The following is a 9,348-nucleotide window of genomic DNA, read 5'->3' on the forward strand; positions in this document are numbered from 1 at the left end:
ATCCCCAGGACGACTCAAAGCTGTAATCGCCGCTAAAGGTGCTTCTATAAAGTATTGACTCAGGGGTGTGAATACTTATATAAATTTGATATTTCTGTATTTCATTTTCAATAAATGTGCAAAAAGAAAAAACATTTTCTGAAAGCTCTGTATATGCATATCGCTATTGATATGTTTAAAAAAATGGATATTTCTATTGCAATTTATTAATATTAAGGCAGTTAGTACATGAATGCATAATTCAGTAATTATCTTTATGGCTTGCTATTATTTGCTATTTCTGTCTCCCTGCAGAAGAAATATACACAGTTAAAAGTTTGGACAAACCTACTCATTCAAGGGTTTTTCTTTATTTTTACTATTTTCTACATTGTAGAATAATAGTGAAGACATCAAACTATGAAATAACACATATGGAATCATGTAGTAAACAAAAAAGTGTTAAACAAATCGAAATATATTTTAGATTTGAGATTCTTCAAAGTAGCCACTCTTTGCCTTGATGACAGCATTACACACTCTTGGCATACTCTCAACCAGCTTCACCTGGAATGCTTTTCCAACAGCCTTGAAGGAGTTCCCAAATATGCTGAGCACTTGTTGGCTGCTTTTACTTCACTCGGTGGTCCAACTCATCCCAATTGGGTTGCATCATGCTGTGGGGATTTTTGCAGCGGCGGGGACTGGGAGACTAGTCAGGATCGCGCGAAAGATTAACGGAGCAAAGTACAGGGAGATCCTTGATGAAAACCTTCTACAGAAAGCTCAGGACCTCAGACTGGGGCGAGGATCCCCTTCCAACAGTACAATGACCCTAAGCACGCAGCCAAGACAATGCAGGAGTGGCTATAGGACAAGTCTCTGAATGTCTTTGAGTGGCCCAGCTCAAGTCCGGACTAGAACCTGATCGAACATCTCTGGATAGACCTGAAAATAGCTGTGCAGGGATGCTCCCCATCCAACCTGACAGAACTTGAGAGGATCTGCTGAGAAGAATGGGAGAAACTCCCCAAATACAGGTGTGCCAAGCTTGTAGCGTCATACCCAAGAAGATTCGAGACTCTAATCGCTGCCAAAGGCTCTTCAACAAAGTACTGAGTAAAGGGTCTGAATACTTATTTAAATATATATAAAATGAAATATTACATATATATACACACATTTGCCAAAATAAAAAATAAACAGTTTTTGCTTTGTCGTTATGGGGTATTGTGTGTAGATTGATAAGGGGAAAAAAATGTGAATCCAAGGCTGTAACGTAACAAAATGTGGAAAAAGTCAAGGGGTCTGAATACTTTCTGAATGCACTGTGTCAAGACTATAACTATAAGGGCACAAGGTACAGACCCAAATGCAGACACAGGAGGCAGATGGTTGAGCTCTGATATTTATTACACCAAAAGGGGTAGGCAAAAGGCAGGTTGGGGACAGGTGAGAGTTCATAAACCAGGTCAGAGTCCAAACAGTACCAGGGGATAGATAGGCTAGAGGTCACGACAAGCAGGGGTTCAGTGAACAGGTCCGAGTCCAAACAGTACCAGGGGATAGGCAGGCTCGAGGTCACGACAGGCAGGGATTCAGTGAACAGGTCCAAACAGTACAAGGGGATAGGCAGGCTCAAGGTCAGGACAGGCAGAGTGGTCAGGCAGGCAGATTCGGCATCAGGACAGGCAAGGGTCAAAACCAGGAGGGCTAGCAAAAACAGGGACTGGGAAAAATAGGAGCTCGGAGAAACGCTGGTTGACTTGGCAAAACAAGACAAACTGGCACAGAGAGACACGAAACACAGTGATAAATACACAGGGACTAATGGGGAAAACAGGAGACACCTGGAGGTGGGTGGAGACAATCACCAAGACAGGTGAAACAGATCAGGGCATGACAACTACCAATTGGATATCAAGAAATTGACGAGAGAAGGGGTAAAAAGTACAACAAAAAATCTCATTGTATGCTCTCTGGACATGTGTTAGTAGTACCCAACTTGCTAACTACCATCAGGTCCTAATGGCCTGGTACTTATCATCAAAACAGTAGGCCTATCATACTTTTAAAACTCACCTCACTGTGATGATCAATTTGAAGAAATTAGTTCAACAGCGAGTTGAAACAGTGTAAAATATGTTTGTTGTTTCAAAGCCTAATACATCGAAATGGACAGTGCTTTCTAAGGTGATGATTCATTTCACTTCCCCATATGCATATTAGCGCTTATGCATATGCATCGGCTTATGAGCCCCCCCCCCCACCCCCCACACCCCTAAAAAAAAACTAATTAAAATGTTGATTGTGCCGTTATACAATACGAAGCCTGCCACATATTATGCATAGCATAAAAACATAAAACAAAACTGATTTAAGATGTCTTTGGTACATAATTGGTCTAGCCTTTGAGTGTGGACTGTATTATTATGCATACTGGATGGACTGGTTACCTTACACTCCAAAATGTCTATCCATGAGTCTGGGAGAGAAAGTATAGTCCTAGGCGATGCTGCTGGTTCATTGATTATGCAGGGCGGCTTACAGTTAGCCTACAATTAGGGAATTTGTATTTGATTTTGAATAGCCTAGTAACATTACCTTTAGCTATACAGCATATCTCACCACCATGCGTTTCCACCTCCTCTCTCCTGTATTCCTTCCTCAAGAGCGCAGACGGGCTGTCAACAGTTTAGTGAAATTTGTTTAGTTGTGAAAACATGTTACTATCGATGTTCCCGAACGGATTTCACTTGGTTTCCCAAATTAAGCACTTAATATCTGCAGGAACAAGGTTGGAGAGCCCATGGCATACATAGTTTGGGTGGAATATCCCCTGTCGGGCAGCGAAAGCATGCTCCTCAAACAGTGGTTGATGCGTGGAGTGAAACACGGCTTCTTATGTTTATTTCTCAGCTGCTCATATTAAGCACATGCTCCGCTATAAAACCGAAGTAGCCTATAAAACTGACTGGCGGGAAAGCACGCGGCCTCCATTCACTAATCGAGTGCATACAGATGACATGTATTTTGTCCCCTGTCCATTTAATAATGGGACATTCTAAATCGAAACAAATTGTACATATTAGTAAAGACAAGCATTAGCGGTGCGTGCGTAAAATCACCGGGGAAGCCAAAAAGCCATATTACAACCTATGTGATGTCATAGTTGCGTTGTTTGCTCAATAACCTGTTAATTAATATGTTTGCGACGGTGATATATAGGCCTAAAGGCCGAGACAATAAGAAGTCACAGTGGCAGAATAAATTCAACCACACCTTTGTTTTATTAAAAAAAAAACACTGAAGACAATATTAAATTGAGATTAGTCTGATGGGTGAAAATATTATCACTTGATGAGAGAACAGCTGTGCAGCCTGAGGCAAGAAACAGAGCAAGCATTTTTTTTTTGCTACTTTCTCAAATCATCAATAGCCTATAGTCTCTTCATGCAGCCCATATCTGTTCTGATTTCTAATACATTCTAAGGTTTGTATCATTCACAACTAAGGTTGACAAATAACTAAATCTAACATATAGTACTTGTTTAAAATAATAACTTTTACGCTCAACATAGCCACTTCATATGCCACACGCTCTGTAATGGGAAAAATACAATATTTGATTCAACTAAGTTAAATTATATTCTTCTTACTATAAAATAAAATAATGGCACAGGACTTATAAGCATATCTTGCCAGCTAAATGAACAAGCCTACAGCCTATGACATGGAGCATAGCCATATAACTAACATACAGTAGGCCAACTCATATTCTGTTCTTCTGAAATACATTTTCTTCATATCATAATGTTTCTTTAGACCTGACTAAAATAAATCATGGATTTACTTTGATGGTATATATTAAATAGATGTATTATACTTTTTTAAATGTAGATGTTCCAAAGACACACATCAGCATCAGCAGTTTAGACCTGTGGAGACCTGGAGATGCTCAACATGTTTATATTAAATAACCGTCAATTAGCGGGAGATCAGCAGTCTTCTGCCACAACCCTAAATATGATAAACACCTTACAGATCTTTGAAGTGTCTTTATCAGTATAAAATGTGAAAGACCTGTTCATGTTTTGTTGTCATTTGATCATTTGCAAAGAAAAGAGAAAGCCCTTGAAACTTAAAAATCATGTCTTGATAAACAAATGTTGTAGTTATTGTACTGTAATAATTTTAATAACTATTTTCTCACATCCTTTGTTATAGCATAATACTGTACATTTGACCATTTTAAGTTACCAATGAGGAGTTTATCAGCACACCATATAGGAGCAGGGAATATACAAAAAGAGGGATCTATACAGTATTTAAACTGCAGAAGAAGGGATCTATACAGTATTTAAACTACAGAAGAAGGGATCTATACAGTATTTAAACTCCAGAAGAAGGGATCTATACAGTATTTAAACTCCAAAAGAAGGGATATATACAGTATTTAAACTCCAGAAGAAGGGATCTATACAGTATTTAAACTGCAGAAGAAAGGATCTATACAGTATTTAAACTCCAGAAGTAGGGATCTATACAGTATTTAAACTCCAGAAGAAGGGATCTATACAGTATTTAAACTCCAGAAGTAGGGATCTATACAGTATTTAAACTCCAGAAGTAGGGATCTATACAGTATTTAAACTCCAGAAGAAGGGATCTATACAGTATTTAAACTGCAGAAGAAGGGATCTATACAGTATTTAAACTCCAGAAGTAGGGATCTATACAGTATTTAAACTCCAGAAGAAGGGATCTATACAGTATTTAAACTACAGAAGAAGGGATCTATACAGTATTTAAACTCCAGAAGAAGGGATCTATACAGTATTTAAACTCCAGAAGTAGGGATCTATACAGTATTTAAACTCCAGAAGAAGGGATCTATACAGTATTTAAACTGCAGAATAAGGGATCTATACAGTATTTAAACTCCAGAAGAAGGGATCTATACAGTATTTAAACTCCAGAAGAAGGGATCTATACAGTATTTAAACTCCAGAAGAAGGGATCTATACAGTATTTAAACTCCAGAAGAAGGGATCTATACAGTATTTAAACTCCAGAAGAAGGGATCTATACAGTATTTAAACTCCAGAAGAAGGGATCTATACAGTATTTAAACTGCAGAAGAAGGGATCTATACAGTATTTAAACTCCAGAAGTAGGGATCTATACAGTATTTAAACTCTAGAAGAAGGGATCTATACAGTATTTAAACTCCAGAAGAAGGGATCTATACAGTATTTAAACTGCAGAAGAAGGGATCTATACAGTATTTAAACTCCAGAAGTAGGGATCTATACAGTATTTAAACTCCAGAAGAAGGGATCTATACAGTATTTAAACTGCAGAAGTAGGGATCTATACAGTATTTAAACTCCAGAAGTATTTAAACTCTAGAAGAAGGGATCTATACAGTATTTAAACTCCAGAAGTAGGGATCTATACAGTATTTAAACTCCAGAAGAAGGGATCTATACAGTATTTAAACTCCAGAAGTAGGGATCTATACAGTATTTAAACTCCAGAAGAAGGGATCTATACAGTATTTAAACTCCAGAAGAAGGGATCTATACAGTATTTAAACTCCAGAAGTAGGGATCTATACAGTATTTAAACTCCAGAAGAAGGGATCTATACAGTATTTAAACTCCAGAAGAAGGGATCTATACAGTATTTAAACTCCAGAAGTAGGGATCTATACAATATTTAAACTCCAGAAGAAGGGATCTATACAGTATTTAAACTCCAGAAGTATTTAAACTCTAGAAGAAGGGATCTATACAGTATTTAAACTCCAGAAGAAGGGATCTATACAGTATTTAAACTCTAGAAGAAGCGATCTATACAGTATTTAAACTCCAGAAGAAGGGATCTATACAGTATTTAAACTCCAGAAGAAGGGATCTATACAGTATTTAAACTCCAGAAGAAGGGATCTATACAGTATTTAAACTCCAGAAGTATTTAAACTCTAGAAGAAGGGATCTATACAGTATTTAAACTCTAGAAGAAGGGATCTATACAGTATTTAAACTCCAGAAGAAGGGATCTATACAGTATTTAAACTCCAGAAGAAGGGATCTATACAGTATTTAAACTCCAGAAGAAGGGATCTATACAGTATTTAAACTGCAGAAGTAGGGATCTATACAGTATTTAAACTCCAGAAGAAGGGATCTATACAGTATTTAAACTCCAGAAGAAGGGATCTATACAGTATTTAAACTCCAGAAGAAGGGATCTATACAGTATTTAAACTCCAGAAGAAGGGATCTATACAGTATTTAAACTCCAGAAGAAGGGATCTATACAGTATTTAAACTCCAGAAGAAGGGATCTATACAGTATTTAAACTCCAGAAGTAGGGATCTATACAGTATTTAAACTCCAGAAGAAGGGATCTATACAGTATTTAAACTCCAGAAGAAGGGATCTATACAGTATTTAAACTCCAGAAGTAGGGATCTATACAGTATTTAAACTCTAGAAGAAGGGATCTATACAGTATTTAAACTCCAGAAGAAGGGATCTATACAGTATTTAAACTCCAGAAGAAGGGATCTATACAGTATTTAAACTCCAGAAGTAGGGATCTATACAGTATTTAAACTCCAGAAGAAGGGATCTAATTATGCACTACACAGGATTCAAAACACCATCATACACTTAGAAAAAAGGGTTTCAAAAGGGTCCTTTGGGCTGTCCCCATATGAGAACCCTTTTTGGTTTCAGGTAGAACCCCTTTGGGTTCCATGTAGAACACTTTGTGGAAAGGGTTCTTCCTGGAACCAAAAAGGGTTCTTCAATGCATTCTCTTATGGGTACAGCCGAATAAGCATTTTAGGTTCTAGAAGGTTCCAGATTTTTTTTAAACTCACAAAAGCTCTGACGAAGGCCGCGAGGCCGATACGTAAAGCTTATTAAATATCAGTGATACTATCAAGAGCAGTGTGCGGTTTCCTTTTTCCTTCATCGGGTTCTAGATGGCACCTTTATTCTTAGACTGTCATGTTTAGGAGCTTTAGCGAGAGACGAAAAAACACAAAAAGAGAAGGTATCTAATTATGCACAAAACAGTACTCACCATAATAGTGTTTTCAACCTTTTCCTCTTGCAAGGTGTTACACAACTCTTGATTAAGTGGTGTTACAATACACCATGTCATGCCTCAGAACTCCTTAGGTTGAATGTTTCAGTGCACCTTAAACCTGTCTCATAACCCCTTACACACATGTGCTTCAAAACTCCAGGTTTCCTCTCTTTAAAGTTGGTGTCAGTGCAGTTGCCACTAGTTTGTGTTACAAACACTTCATTTTAACAGTGAACATGAACACAACCTAAGCAGGTTCTTCACACACACACACACGCACGCACGCACGCACGCACACACACACACACACACACACACACACACACACACACACACACACACACACACACACACACACACACACACACACACACCTACACACACACAAATACAGAGACAGCATGAATGAGAATAGCTGGGAATCCATTCTCTCCTCCAGTTGATGACTATAAATATGTAGAATTTGTCCACTCTGTTCTAAAAGGGGGACCCAGTCCACCCTCCACACCCTCTTCAACCCTGTCTAATAAACACAGCATCATCTCTTCAGGATCAAGATGTGCATCAAATGGGGGTGGGCTGAATCAAACCCGGACAGAATGATAAGGTCATGACTTTTATCATAACATCCTGATCTGCACCTCTCTCCGCTGCTGTCCATCACACCATCGGTGTGCTTCAGGATGGACAGGATCGCCACTAAGCGGGGCATCTATCTATGTATTCGTAAATAATCTGCCAATTGTTAAGTAGCCTACGACACATGTTCAGAACTTCAAAGCGCAATTCCCAAAGGACATGAACAAGTTCCTCACATCGCTGACCCATTGGCTACAGTCCTTTACTGAGTATGAATTATTGATCAGACAGGTGGAAAATACGGCCCCTCTGGCGTCTCTCGAAGTGGTATGTCACATCACTGACAGAACGCAAAAAAGTGATGAAAGTGTAGGCCCCAAAATAAACCGTTTTCAACCGGTAAAATATTATTCCTAATTATACTCACTCAGCCTCGCAGGTGAACCGGAGGAGCGATGTTGCCCGGCATTCCGGTCTCTCTCTCTCTCTCTCTCTCGCTCTCTCTCTCTCTCTCTCTGCAAGCTCTTCAAATGAGTTCTCTTGGGACAGCGCACGCCTCGGCTTTTGCAAGCATTCTCTGCAAAGATCCGCCCTCCTCACTCACAACCATCCCTCAATTTTCTGCGATATAAAACGCGAAATCAACATAGCACCGTGCAAAACTGTAGTTTTCCGTTTCTGGGGCAGAAGTAGCGGCTTCAGTTTCTATTTTAGAAGATGCTTCTCGCGCTACCAGGGGCTCATCTCTCGGTTTCCTTTCCTGTCCATCTCTGCTCGCGATTGCTCTGGACCATGTGATGGAGGCAGGAGGTAGGAGGCAGGAGGTAGGAGGCAGGCGCCCTACCCATTCACTGACGCGACCTCCTCCACATAGCTCCCCCCAATGGACAGCCTAAGAAATAATAAAAAGAGGTCTAAATAAATAATATTGAGGATATGGGGACACACACAGTATTTCTTGCGAGATGATAATGATCTAAATATAAATTATTCATAATAATAACCTCTGTATTTATTCCTCATCAAGTCTAGAATATTCTCATTGTAAAACATTGGAGTAATAGCCCACATAATAGAGGCTACTGCTGCCTGGGCTATATAAAACATACATAGTGCATGAGCTTGGGTCTAAATAAGGAAACTATTCATTCACATTGCATGTAGCCCACAGCAAGTTTCTGGTAGCTTCCTTTTTTCAATTTATACTGGGCCTTTATGGGGAATGTCCAGTGTGAGAGAAGGAGTGAGTGAAAAAGAGAGAGGGGGGACAGAGAGAGAGGGGGAAGAAGAGACAGACAGAGAGAGAGAGAGTAGCTCTGTTAAACCAGATATCTAACAGAACAGAGTAGGGAGAGTATTGCAGACTGTCCTAGATGGAAAACAAATCATTCAAGCATGCGTCAACATACACAAATATACACACAATATACTATAACTGCTGATTGGCAAAACAGTGATGTATAGGGGCAGTTGGAAAAACTCTGATGGATCAAGACTGTTAAGACATGGGTGGTGTATATGTTGCTCTTGACCTTCGAATGGGCTTGCACTCACATGATGAATTGGTTGTCATTGTCAGTGATGTATGCATGCATGCATGTTTGAGTGTGTGTGTGCGATTAGGTGAATGCATGTAAGTGTATGTGTGTGAGAGAGAGAGAAGGGGAGAGATGCTCTCAAGGAAA

The 9,348-nt window shown here is 39.2% G+C and overlaps 1 protein-coding gene across 2 annotated transcripts in view; it reads right to left on the bottom strand.

Annotated features, from left to right (window-relative positions):
- The window catches only part of LOC106566589 (uncharacterized), a 96,236-nt gene extending 87,784 nt beyond the window's left edge, over positions 1-8,452 (bottom strand). For both annotated transcript variants that reach the window (XM_045693025.1, XM_014134730.2), the window contains exon 1: positions 8,091-8,452. The gene's annotated coding sequence lies outside the window, so the exon portion shown is untranslated. The remainder of the gene's footprint in view (positions 1-8,090) is intronic.
- Positions 8,453-9,348: the final 896 nt, after the last annotated feature.

This window comes from Salmo salar, chromosome ssa13, assembly GCF_905237065.1.
Source record: "Salmo salar chromosome ssa13, Ssal_v3.1, whole genome shotgun sequence".
NCBI classification, from domain to species: Eukaryota; Metazoa; Chordata; class Actinopteri; order Salmoniformes; family Salmonidae; genus Salmo; species Salmo salar.